This window comes from Rhinopithecus bieti, unplaced genomic scaffold (assembly GCF_001698545.2).
Source record: "Rhinopithecus bieti isolate Rb0 unplaced genomic scaffold, ASM169854v2 scaffold_5387, whole genome shotgun sequence".
NCBI classification, from domain to species: domain Eukaryota; kingdom Metazoa; phylum Chordata; class Mammalia; order Primates; family Cercopithecidae; genus Rhinopithecus; species Rhinopithecus bieti.
In genome coordinates this window covers 58,533-72,917 of record NW_016804806.1, presented here as the reverse complement: position 1 = coordinate 72,917, position 14,385 = coordinate 58,533, and the positions used below count along the sequence as shown (strand labels likewise).

The 14,385-nt window shown below is 36.5% G+C and overlaps 1 protein-coding gene across 3 annotated transcripts in view; it reads left to right on the top strand.

Annotated features, from left to right (window-relative positions):
• Positions 1-14,385, top strand: part of LIN7A (lin-7 cell polarity scaffold A) — a 158,191-nt gene that overhangs the window by 104,285 nt on the left and 39,521 nt on the right. The gene's annotated exons all lie outside the window — the stretch shown is intronic.

The window sequence follows — 14,385 nt, the reverse complement described above, 5'->3', positions numbered from 1 at the left end:
TTTTTTTTTTTTTTTTTTTTTTTTTTTTTTTTGAGACGGAGTCTTGCTCTGTCACCCAGGCTGGAGAGCAGTGGCACCATGTCAGCTCACTGCAAGCTCCGCCTCCCGGATTCACGCCATTCTTCTGCCTCAGCCTCCCAAGTAGCTGGGACTACAGGTGCCCGCCACCATACCCAGCTAATACTTGTATTTTTAGTAGAGATGGAGTTTCACCATGTTAGCCAGGATGGTCTCAATCTCCTGATCTCGTGATCCGCCCGCCTCGGCCTCCCAAAGTACTGGGATTACTGGCGTGAGCAACCATGCCTGGCCCCAAAATTATTAAAGCCAGATCTACAGCTATAGTATAATAAAAACATATTAGCCTTTCTCCAAAAAAGAGTTTGATTAAATTACCTATTCATAATATATGCTTTCATTTTTAAATGAAATCAGAGTAAATTAAAATATGTAACATTTTAAAGTAAAAGTATGAATATACATTTTCTCATAACTTATATTCTCTGGATGCCACCACTTCCACTTGTAATAAGGGGTTGCTAAAGACATCGCTTCCTATGAAACGAACAATTTTCTCCCTATAACTTCCACTTATATTAAACATAAATTACCTAAAAGCATACATTTCAGAAATATAAACAGAAACTTATCAATGTTACCTTTCTATTAACCTAAGATCTTTTTTCTAAGAACTTAAAGATTTTAATATATAAACTAGATTTCAGTTATTTGTGACCAGATTGATTTATGCTTGGAACACAATACCCAAAATCAAATGCAATTGGAACATGATATTTTATTGGTAACTGTGTAATTAAATTCTTTTGTATTCATATATTGAATTTTATTCCTTTGTTTTCTATTTTTAGACTGACTAGTAGTTTCATGGAACCCAAAACTATTCCTTCAACTCTGCTGTCCTCTAATGTATATCAAAATTCTCAACCCATGAATATTTTATATCACTTCAGCATTCCAATAACTATTTAGTTTTTTCTATGTAATAATTTTTTGAGATAAGCTTTTTATTGACCTTTAGATAACTGTGACTTTTTCAAATCATGTTTCAAGTGATAATTTCAGAGTCTAACTTTCTGGTAGAAGACTCTAGAACTAGGTCACACAATTGTGTCACACAGAGGCTTATGCCCCAGAGTATGACTTGCAATTTCTCTGAATATATTATATAAATCAAATAAGGTATAGATTTAAAAACAGTATAAAAAGTTTAAAAACTCAAAATATATTAACAGTAATTATAACTGTAAAGTAACAATAAATATATATATATATATAATAAATTTAATATGTGATTGACTTTGAACTTTCTTATAAGGGAGCTAAACAGACTTTGTTTAACATAAACATTTGCAGGGAACACACTGTAGGCATGTCATAATTACTTACCCATTCCTTGCAATGATGTTTTGATATACCTGGGAGGTGGCAGTTACCTTATCTGGAATCAAACACATAAGGTTCTACCACTCAATATTCATATGATTATGGATTAGTATCCCGTAAACTTGAATTCCCTTATATGAAAAAAGGGAATAGTAACTAATTTGAAAGGGTTCTGATGAAGAATAAAATGAGGCAAAATGTCTGTTGAGAGCTATCCTGTGTTAATTTGGTCATACAAACCTTTGACAGGTAAGTGTGGCTACTGGTGAAGGTTGAGGTTGGTGAGGATTAACAACCTCCCAGTGATACTGCTTTTGCTAGTTAGGTTAAAAGTAAGTCTTAACGGCAAATTCTGCTACATATATAGGTATATGTTAGCAAACATTTATTAGCAAGAAGGCAGTGTTTGACTCACAACCCCTTCCATAAATTTGATAAAACCCCAGGTCTCTGTCCATTTAGGTGTTCTAATCATAACCTTAGAAATGAGAGACAACTTTGTTACCCTTATATTCAGCATCAGACAATCAGAAATCCTATTAGACTGACAGCTGAAAATAGGGTAGTTTAGTGATCAAACTTTGGTCATTAATCCTATGGTATAGGCCATGGGCCTCCCTAAGATTTTTATATCCTCTTCATGCAAAGGTGAGGAATGTCTCCAAGATTGTAATATCCCACATATATATAAATCTCTCATTTTACCAATTAAGTTCCATTTATAACATTTACCTTGCTTAGTTAATGGGCCACTAATTTCACCAAAGAAAATATATTTCTGACATATTCTTGCTAATAAGTAAAGCATCATTTTTTCACTGAAGTAGGTGCAATAGCTACTCGTATAGTGGCCACCTCTAGAGTATTACTTTTCCAATATAATGCTGGCTAACTACCCTAGACTGGAATAAGCTCCTAAATTTGAAGGTTAAAGTATTATACATTCATATAGTCAAACTATATATTATAAACTATTTTATGCTGTTTAAAAGTAAGTTATATGCTCTTTAACAATGCCTAATATTGACCAGGTGTTCATCAAAAAGCAATTTTCTGTAAATTGACTTCATGACTCAGTGACTTGTTCATAGTCACACAAATAATAGTTAATCCAATTCTAGAACTCTAGACTTCTAACAGACACTGAGCCCAGAGGTTTTATCAGTGTAAATAATTCTAGGCAGGTAACAATATTTAATGGAAAAAAAATACTGTGTAATGGAAAGGCCAAAAAGAAGAAAAGATTAGCAAATGATTCAATGATTTGTATTTCTGCCTTTAAATAAGGTGCCATTTCAGGAGGTTAAATATGGAAGATTTTCAGAACATGCCATTCTAAACTGATAAATTTTGAAAGGAAGTGCTTTGGAGGGCTAAAGCAAACCTTAACTACTTTAGTATAAGTTCACTGAAAAAAATTTCTGCCTTATTTAAAAAGTAAAGAAATTATTCCATGGACATTTAAACATCTGAAAAGACATCTGATGTGATGTCCCGCTTATCTTTGATTGTTTGTCTAATTTTATATTTTGCCTGCATTTAGAAAAAGGATATGTCATGGGTCTGCTTAAATATATATATAATTATATACATATATATGTATATAATTTTATATATATATATACACACACAGAGCTATTAACATGGAATGTTAGGTTATAAAGCGTGATGGAAAGGGGGGAAAATCAATAAATAAAAATAAAGACAGAATACGGCAATTGAACAATTGATTTTTTCCTCCTAGCTTCTTAGAAGTCAAAACAGATGGAAACTCATGTCAGCTCAGCAATCACTGGGAGAGAAAATTTTTTCTATCCCTAGGCACCAAGAGAAATTTCCCATGGGAATGTTACAAATGAGACATTGAATCACATAATACAATTCCATAGAAAACACAGAGGCCTTTGGTATATGGCTACTTCTTATGTCAGTCCTCAGTGAAACCTTACAGCTGAATGCTGAATTAAAATTTAACATTAATAGGAGGTCAAAATGTTACAGTAAGAATTTATACCTTTCTAATGATCTCCTTTTCACCCTTTTATGCTCAGGAGACTTCATGACCTTGAGCATAAATAAGAGACTTCATGACCCAAGTGACTTGTTCATAGTCACACAAATAATAGTTAATCCAATTCTAGAACTATGGGCTTTTCTCTGCAATTTTAAGAGAGGACTCAAGGACTATTTATAAGGGTTGCAGCCAACAACCCTTGGAGCCAGTGGCAACAGTAAATATATTTAATGATAGAGTCAGGATATAAAAAGTCTCAATAGAATGGTACAATAGGCCTATTTTAATAAGAATCTTCATGAAGTCTGGCTCCTGTGCCCCAAAAAACTAGCTACATATATGCAGAAACAGGGAGGAATAGCTAAATATCAAAGCCTGGGGAAAAAATATTAGGGAATTTCCATGTTGATTTCAAGAAGAATATAAAGCAAGTTGAGGGAGGGGGGCAAAAAATAATGTGATTATAGGGACTATGATATAAATATCTTATATAGAACACAGAAAGAGATTGGTCCAGCTCTTGAGAGTGGTGTTTCTTCCTCTTTCTTTCTTTTTCTTTCTTTCTTTCCTTCCTTCCTTCTTCCTTCTTCTTCCTTCCTTCCTTCCTCTTTCCTTTCTCTCTCTTCTTTCTTTCTTCTTTCTTTCCTTCTTTTCTCTTCTTCTCTCTTCCTTGGTCCTTTCCTTTCTTTCTTTCTCTTTCTTTTTTTTCTTTCTTCCTTTCTTCCTTCCTCCTTCCTTCCTTTCTTCCTTCTCTTTTCCTTCCTTCCTTCCTTCCTTTTCTTCCTTCCTTCCTTCCTTCCTTCCTTCCTTTCTCTCTCTCTCTCTTTCTCTCTCTCTCTCTCTCTCTCTCTTTCTTTCACATGGTCTCACTCTGTAGCCCAGGCTGGAGTGTGGTGGTATGATCTCAGCTCTCTGCAACCTCTGCCTCCTGGGCTTAAGCTCATACCCTATTGTGCTCTGATCCTCATTCCATCCTTGCAAAGAAAAATAAGCTCATCCAGAGATGAGCAACCTTGTATATGAGGAACATGTTAAAGAAGGACTTGAGTTTTTTTAGGGTGGAGAAGAGAATATTTAGGGGAATGATGACTGTCTCCAGCTGTCATCCATTGTATGGGGTACCAGATGGCAGAACCAAGACCAGTGTTTAAAGTCATGGGGAAGTCATCTTATTATAATAAAGAGCTTTTAAACACTTAGAGCTCTCTAAATGGAGAAAGACTGAATCATAAGGCAGAATGTGCCCATCATTTGAAGTTTTAATCAGAGATTAGGAGACCACTTGACGAGAATATTTCAAAATATGAGTACCATGTAGAGAGTTTGAATGACTGGCCCCAAAGTCCCTTCTAAGTCTGTGACTGTGTGATTCTATGTCTTCCAATAGAATTTTGCTGAGCGTACCATATAACCCTCCCCTGAACAACACACACATGCTGCCTTACACTCTGAGGTAGATGAATAGGCTCTACCTATGCTCTGTGTACTCTATTCATAAGACATTTTTTCTGAATGGAAAGATGAGAAATCTAACACAATATATGTTTTATTTAGTACTTTATAGGTTTTTATAATGGTATTTACATTATGTTCTCTCATTTGTTCCTCAGAAACACAGCCTCATGAAAGAGTAGGGCCAGGAGTGTTTCGTCCCTCTCTTTCTCTGTCCCTCTGTCACACACACAACTCAATGGATACACACAAAAGCACACATGAACTCACATCCAAATACACACACACACACGTGCGCACGCACACATGAGAAAGTGGATTTCAACCTTTACTGCAATCATAACTGATGCTTACCAAACGTAGTAACTGGTTATGTTAAAAACAAATCCCATTGAAATCTGAGTAAGCTCTCTGAATTGTACCAATTTCAATTTGTTGGTTTAATATGGTTTTGTATGATGTTAATATTGGGGAAAGCTGGGTAAAGGATGCATGTGATGTCCCTGTACATTATTTTTCAACTTCTCTTAAATCTATAATTATTTAATTTGTTTTATAAAGAAAGAAAGTCCAAAAGATTATATTCTACTGGTACTGATAGGAGAGAGGCAGGTGAGGAACAGGAAAGAAAAGGACAGAAAGATAAAATATAAGCATGAGGACTTAAAAAAATATGTCATACTGAAAAGAAGCCCTCATTTGCTTCTGAAATGCAAACATTATCTTAGAGCACCATTGGTGGGAAAATTGCAGCTGAATTTACCTAGCTCTACAGTTAAAACTAAATAAAATTGTCTTTACAGTGTATACAGATTGCTAATTGATTTTTAAGCATAGCAGATGAGTGAATAAAAGTTTAGGCATAGGACAGAATAAATTGTTTTCCTGCTGTCTGGCTTTTCTTACATTTTATAAATACCTATGCCAAGTTGAAGGTAAGTACTCACAGCCCAAATTACTTATGCAGAATGGCTGTCAGGTGTAGGATGAAGATGAAATAAAAATTAGAACTGTAGATTCGAGCTCCGTGAAGCTACAGCATCCCAGAGGGAAAATCTGTATTAAGATCTTATTTATCTGTTGTCGGAACAAAGAGAAAACATAAACAAAAAGTTTTTTTTAATTGCTATGAACTACACTGCAAGATTTAAGTTCCACAATAAAATGCACATTCCAATGATGGCAGTAATTTGTATTCATTGCCTTATTCCCATTCTTAGAACAGTCCATGTATATAGTCAAAGCTCTATAAATAGTTGTTAAATGCCAGCGAATGCTGTAAGCACTTTACATAATGAATTCATTATTTACCCATAATGATCCTCCGTGGTAGTTGTCATTATTATCAGTCCCATTTTACAAATGAAGAAACTGAGGAAGAGAGAGATCAAGCAACTTGCCCAAGCTCCTACAGCTACTAAATGGCAGAACTGGAGATTCCAACTCAGGCAGTCTGCCCTTATTAATCATAATTTAAAGGTAAATAAATATCTTAGCCATTAATATGTCAGTACTTTCATGTACAATGTAGAAAAGGTCAAGGTTTCTTGGCCTTTATGGGTTTGCATAAGTAAATTTTTGGTGGAGAGAGATCAGTTGTTTTCCTAACTACTCATAAGAGACTTCGACCTTTAAAAAGTTAAAAACCACTTCTAAAGATAGTAATGTTTTGAAAAGGAATTTACTGTGATTCAAATGGCTCAGTACTCTAATTCACCACTGCACATGTGTGAAGAGTTAGGTTTGAATGTGTTTGAATTGTTCCATACCTGCATCATTCCACTTTGCACTAGGCACTTTGCATTCCCGGCTACCTGGTCCACAATCACTCTCTAAAGCCACTTGGCCCTTAGAGGGGAGCAGATGCTTGCATGAAGAGGGGAAAGACAGAACCTCAGTCTTCAGTTCCCCTATAGGCCTGGCGCACAGATCCCCAGCTTAATTCCAGCTAAGAGGCCTCAAGTAAAGCTATTCTCACAATCTCTCTCTTCCTAGAAGTCATTAGCAGATGCTTTACCTTTCTCAGAAGCTGAGTGGAGGACTATTTGGGTTATAATTAAATATGAGTGCAAGCTGAAATTTCAGTTAAGTGCTGAAAATGTTTATTCTCTGCATGACATCTTGTGACACTGCATTCACATTTGTGAAGAAGCCAAGAGCAGTACAGTTATGTTGTTTTAGCCCAGTCACTTTCAGAAGAGCACAAACAATGCAGCATGATCTGGTATATTTTGCAACACTGAGCAGGCAGTATTCTACTCCCATTCATTCTGAGTTGGCTCACAATAAGAGATCTTTTAATTCAAAAAGCAGAACAGGGAAATATCGTGCTATCCCAGTGGCACAGGTAACTATAATTCACAGGTTAGGACAGCTACATTCCCACCTGGTGATTTCAGCCTATAAGAATGGGCACCAGGTCTCTCATTCCTTCATAGACCAACTTGAGCTTTGAGCATACATGAGATTGTGCTAATAGCGTATTGGGTGCCAGAACACACTCAGTTAGTCGTTGCAAAAGAACAAGTCTCTAAGTGAGGGAAGCATTCCTACACATGGGATCAGAGTGACCTAAATCCCTATTTAGATTGCTGGTAATGGGTATTTGACTATTCAGTTTAGTTACTGGTGCAGTCTTTCTCATAGTTATTTTTAACATTTTTTGTTTGTGTTTTCCTTCTGTTTATGCTGTTATTTTAGCAATGCTTTTCTTTCATTCAATAATTATTTGTAGAGCAATTGTTATGTGCCAGTTACTGAGCTAAGTCCTGGATATGGAGTAGTAAACAAAACAGAAAGGGTTATAATCTGGTAGAGAGTAAGAACATGATGATGATGATGGTGATGATGATGATGATGATGATGATGATGATAAATACATACATATAAATGTAACATATCCATCAGTTATCCCAGCTTAAGGGAAATGCTCCCAGTCATTTTGTTCAGGTTCACATTGGTAACAGTAACAGGATTTTTAACTCCAGTATGTGTGTATTAGTTTCCTATGGCTGCTATAACAAATTACCACACACGGTGGTTTTTAAACAACAGAAATGTGTTATCTCACAGCTTTGGAAGCCAAAAATCCCAAATCAGTTTCACTGGCTCCATATCAAGGCATCAACAGGGCTGTGCTCCCTCTAGAGGTGCTATTGGGGAATCTGTTCCTTGCTCCCTCCAGCTTCTGGTGACTGCAGCATTCTTTGATTTGTGGCCACCTCATTCCAATCTCTATCTCCATGGTAACGTTATCACCTTCTCTGCACCAAATCTCCCAGCTCCATCTATAAGGATACTTGTGAGTTCTTAGGGTCCACTGAGATAATACAGGGAAATCACCTCATCTCAAGATCCTTAACCTAATTGTAACTGAAAAAAACCCTTTTTCTATAAAAGGTAACATTTACAGGTTCTGGGGAATAGGACCTGATATTAATATCTTTGGGAAATTATCCAGCCCTCTACAATGTGTAAATATCATAAATCTATAGTGCTTACAAGTGTACAGGGCTATGGAATGGGACCTGTTGTCCACAGACCACGGGCACGTTGGTTTTCTAGTCTCAAAACAGCACACACTGAATATTTTTCACTCCACCCCTGGTTCTGACAATGCAAGTTCTTTCTTCCCTTTACACTTTCAGACTTTTCTCCTATTTCTGCCTATCCAGTCAATAAAGCCATTCAGACTCCTCTTCCTTCTTTCCCCACCCCATATCTTGCCTGGTCTTTGATGAGAAAAAAAAAAAAAGTACGTGAAAACATGCAGCCAAAACACTCTCCTGCATAGCAAAGACTTTCAGATATTTTTTAGTCCTTTTTTGCTCCTAAGGTGTGTGCTGAAGGAAGCAGAATGGGAGGGGAAATACACAAAGAACATGAATTAATACTTCAGAATAAAACACTGCCTCATAATTAAACACTGTGACAAGTGTTACAGAGGGGAAAGAAGAAAACAAGGAGTCATGTAATGGAATAAGAGAGGCTACTTTTAAAATATTGATTGATTGATTGATTGATTGATTGAGACAGGGTCTCATTCTGTGGCCCAGGCTGGAGTGCAGTGGCGTGATCTTGGCTCACTGCAACCTCTGCCTCCCAGACTCAAGCGATCCTCCCACCTCAGCCTCCCGAGTGGCTGGGACCACAAGCACATGCCACCATGCCCGCTAGTTGTTGTATTTTTTATATAAACAGGCTTTCACTATGTTGCCCAAACTGGTCTCAAACTCCTGAGCTCGAGTAATTCACCAGCCTTGGCCTTGCAAACTGCTGGGATTACAGACATTGAGCCACCATGCCAGGAGCTACTTTTAATAGTGTTAGAAATGGCCTCTTTGAAGGGTGACATTTAAACTGAGATTAAGGAGAAGAGTCTGTTATCATAAGAAAGAGCTTGTGTGAAGGTCTTGAGATAAGGAAGTCCATGACTTGCCATGTAGGAGTGGCTGAAAGAACAAAGTGACTAAATTATAAACAGTGAGATAAGATGAGGCTGAAGAACTGATTGGGAGCCAACCAATGGAGTTTTAAGGTTGGTACCCAAAAGTTTTCATTTTACTCTAAGTGCATTAGGAATCTGAAATCAGTTCGGAAATCTGATGATATGCCGAGAGTTTCTAATACATCCTGAGGCTGTTCACTATGAAATGAAATGTATTCTACTTTTTTTCTCTTAACTTATTATTTTTTGTATTGAAATTTTCTTTCTATACCCTTGAATCACCTGACTAGGATATTGCATATGAAAACAACTTCAGAGCAATTTTCCTTTTTTTCTGTCATCATATTTAATGAAAATTACAAACTTTTACTTTATTGTCAATTGATATTTTCAACATTTCAAAAGGGACTCATTCAATCTCAAGTTCTTACGGTTTCTCAGGAGTTAAGGTTATTCTAACCATAATATGTTTGTTTACTCTTTGAGACTCTATTTTGTCATATGTAAAGCAAAAATAGCAGTATCTTTCTCACAGGTTTAATCCAAAGATTAAATAAGAGAAAGTATGGAACATTGTCTGCCATTATGCTGGATACCTTTTAAATACCCAATAACTATAAATTTTTTCCTTTAAATCAGATAATAGTCTTTTCTTTCTTATAATTTTATCTCTCTATAGAGTTAGACTCTCTGCCCAGTTTAAGTCATTCCCTCTGCTTTTCGTTTATCTTCAAGAGACAATAAAGGTCCCCCATTAAATACTCTAATTTCAGAGGCAATTGGATCCTTGTCGTTGGTGGGTTGATTATGGACAAGTCACTGGAATTTTTGGTGTCTTTATATCTGCAGGACTGATGTAACAACACCTGTCCTATTTACCTTTCCTAATAGTAATTAGGATAAAAAAAGAGAAATGATAAATACAGCATTAAAAGATAAGACTTAGGCTTCCACAATTACACGGCATTGTTGCTGTATACTATTATTAAACAGCCTTTCACCAAACTTCCAGATGCATCTCTCCATGTTTCCCTTTGCAACATTTTGCCTTAATATACAAAAGCAGAATATGTAAAGCAAGCAATGATCTGTCTTCTGTTCTAGCTGAGAAATGTGTAATTTTTCTCAAATGAATAGAGTGTTTGTCTTGAAATCCTATGCTGGTCCAAAAAAGCATCATTTATGTTTTGTGGCACTCACCAAGCCCAATTACCAGTTATTGCTTTAAACATTAGTGAAAAGCCAATGATTCAATTTAAGCCTAACTTGGGAGGAACATTCTTCTAACTTTTTTATGCTGGTCTGCAGACTGTTGGCACTAGCCTAAAGCAAGGTTGGAATGTTAATATGCCACAGCTACATGAGTATACCTGGGGAAATGCAAGCCAAGTGCAAGTCTAAAGGGTTTATACAATTTTCCATAATGGATTTTTATCTTGTTCTGTTTTTAATTATATTCTCAAAAAAAGAAGACACTGATACAGATGGCAATCAGATGACATGTCATAAGCCACATGTGATTACTGACAGGTTCATGTGAGATAACCAAACTTTAACTCAAATGTTGGTTGCTGAGTCTCAGATATGGGAAATGAGTCTCGGCAATTGTGGTATTAGAACCACATCTTTCTAAGTTCAGCCAGGAGGCATGGGCTGTTTCAATAAATTTGCAAATGCATCACATTTGATCATAGGCCTTTCCTCCTTGGGTTTCTTTCTCTACTCTCATAGATACAAAATCATTAGTTACTAATTTTGTCACAGCCAACCTTACTCTGAAATGTAAATTATTGAACTTGCCCTTCAGTGACACCAAATCACTTCTCAAGAGAAGTCATGTTTTCTATTTATAGAGGTGCCTATTATCAACAACAACCGTGTAAATATATAGCATGTCTTAAGCTTTAAGAATATAAATTTGAATAAGAACCAAAGCATGAGACTTGAGATCCTGAAGTCAAAATCTGTACATGTAGTGCACAAGATTTGATCTAGCATCAGCCTGAACCTATCTTAACACCCAGCACTAGTATTTCAACATAGTTTTTCCATTCTGAACTAATCACTGCGTATGTGGTAGTCCTTACATATCAAAAATTGAGTAAAATGTGACATCAGAAAAGTTGAGGATTCTGGGCAGTCTCTGAGCTTCTACCTCTGAAAGTCAAGGGAACATGACACTGTACTAGATTTGGTTTACAAATCTCAAAACTCTCTTACAAATTTACAAAGACTTTCTAGGAAGTAGGAGTGGTTAAATTTGACTATTTTAGGGTCCAGGAGGAGAATAGATAAGTGAGCAGAGATGATCAAGAGGGAACATGGCAATCTAGAGGAGAAATGCCCCTTTACAATTCTAGCCGGTTATTGCCATTTGGTACTGTGGACAATATAGCGATAATTCAGAATTTAAAAATAAGCAAACAACACCTTCTGCCTTTGTAGAGGAAATGGTATATAAAAAGAAGCATTTTAAAGGATAAATAGTAATTATCTATGGAATGTTAGAATGAATAGGTTGATGGAGGGCATTCTAGGCAGAGGGACAACATCTACAGAAACATATAAGAAACGAGTTTATAGCCGAAGAGTAGGGTTGAAGGGATGGGCTGGAGTCATGTCGTGGAAGACACCATAAGCCATCACAAGGAGCCTGGACTTAACATTTGAAGGTGGTAGGAAATTGCCAAAATGACATGAATTTATATAGGTTATTCTGGCAATTGCCAACACGTTGGCATAGGGTGTGTGAAGGCATGGAGGAAAAGCTGGAAGTGGAAGATCAACGAGGACACTCTTAGGAGTTCTGGAGGGACATGGTGGAGGTCTTAACTGGAAGAGGCGCAATTTGGAGAGAAAGGAAAAGATTTGAAAATGACTTTGGATGTAACGGGACTATAAACAAGAACTGGTGATTGATTGGATATGCGAGGTAAAGAATAGGGAGTTACCAAGAACTCTCAGGTTTCTGACAAGGATCTTGCCTCTTGTTGACACAGCAGAAAAGATGGTTCAGGTGAGAGGGTGAGCAGCGGAGTACTCAGCAGGTTGTGTTGTCTGTGGCTCAGCCATGTGAATGTATACAAGGACATAGGTTTTAATTTAGTTTTGCCTTTGCAAGATGTAAATTTAAAGTTAATTAACTGAGTTCTATCAAACTGACAGCATTTCAAAGTAGAACACTTAAAAATTATATTATATAAACTTTTCACTCAATTACATTTGTCAACCAGGATTCCTCACCCTTGGAATTGCTGATATTTTGAATGGGATAATTCTTTCTTGGGGAGGCCATTCTGTGCATTGTAGAATGTTCATCCTGGCCAGTAACACCCTCCCCATCCAGTCACGATGATAAAAGATGTCCCCAGACCTTGCCAACTGTCCCCTAACAAGCAAAATCATCCTTGGTTGAGAATCACTATCTTAAACTAAATTAGTTCATTTTCATGAAAATAGTTCCAAACCATATAGTAGCTACAATATTAAAATCTGAAAAATGCACACATTGTTCACTGTACCACAAATATGAATAGAATGGACTTCTACCAAATCATAGTATCAGCAAGTTTGTAGCTAAAGAGTAGAGTTGAAGGGATGGACTGAAGCCATGTCACAGAAGCTACCATAAGCCATCATAAGGAGCCTGGACTTACCATATGAAGGTGGTAGGAAATGGGAAGTCTAAGCTCCTTCTGATTTAATAAATGAGGAACATTCTGGAAAAGAGATTTCATCCAAGGCTTGCTTTCAATCGAATGTTCTGTGTGAAGGAGCACCAGAGGTGATCCTAATTGCCATGGATGACAAAGGCAAAGCAATTGACAGCTTGCCATTATTAAATTTGTTATTGAATCTGTCTCTACAGGCAAACATTATTGTAAGAATATCACTTTAAAGTCTTCAGTCAGACTGCCAATAAGGTTTATTAACCATGGTACCATGCCTGGCACTGGGAAAGGGACAGTTTAAAGAAAACATGGATCGTACCCTAAGGGAGCTTACTTTGATATAATTATCCAGAAACACCAAGTTTTTCATAAGTAGAAATGGATACACTACTCATAATTGCCTTAGCTTTAGCTTTGAGTGATTTGTAGAAATACTGTGCCAATATGTCATGAACAGACATATGCCAAAGCCTCACCACTCTTTTTCACCTAAATCTAGAAGGCACAGTATCTATTTGACCACTCAGTAAAGTCTGTAACCAAAACCTGCAGGGTAACTGATTGCTGTCTATCTCTCTGTTTCACAATGAATCTAAAAGAAGGCTGGCCACCAGGCTAGAGTGCACAGCCACTCATCCTGAAATTCCCCTTATTTTTATGTCCATGATCTGTTTACATTTTGAAAATCTAAATTACATGATAATTACTATTTTGCTATGCACTCTTAGGCAATGTAAGAGCAACTTCAAATATCATTGGCCATGTTATAGCAATTTAGACACAGCTAATTACCACAGGAACCCAAGGCACACACCATTTCACATGAGTCCTGTTTTATTAGATGAAATTGTCAGGAGGGATAATGCAAAGCTGTATGATGTTGGTTATCAGACCACATACCATGTTATGGGACAGGATTTGTAATCGCTTAAAATATATTTTTCTTCAGTTGTATTGGACATAATTTTGCACATATTGGCAGTGTTTCACAAAGAAGCCCAATCACTTTCAGTCTGCTTGGTCTCTAATAAATTTGTTTACTTTTCTAGAAAAGGATTAATAATTATTTGCAACTTTTAGTGTGTCCATTTTGTAAATAAAACAAATCAAATATATTCATTAAAATTCCCCTGATGCACTCTCAATTATTTACAGGAATATGAGACCTTGGTTCAGACTTTTAACTTTAGCTGTCTTTGTTGTGTTACTCTGCCTAAATCCAAGCATATTCATCTGTTTTCAGTAATAGATTAACTGCTCAATTACTCCACCAAAGCCTTAGTTTGAGAGAGGTTATATAGGGCAATAAATTGACAAAATATACATGAACTTGTATCTAAAGCACCTGTGTAGCGAAACAAGGCTATATAACATTGCTTGGCCAGTCTCAAAAGTCA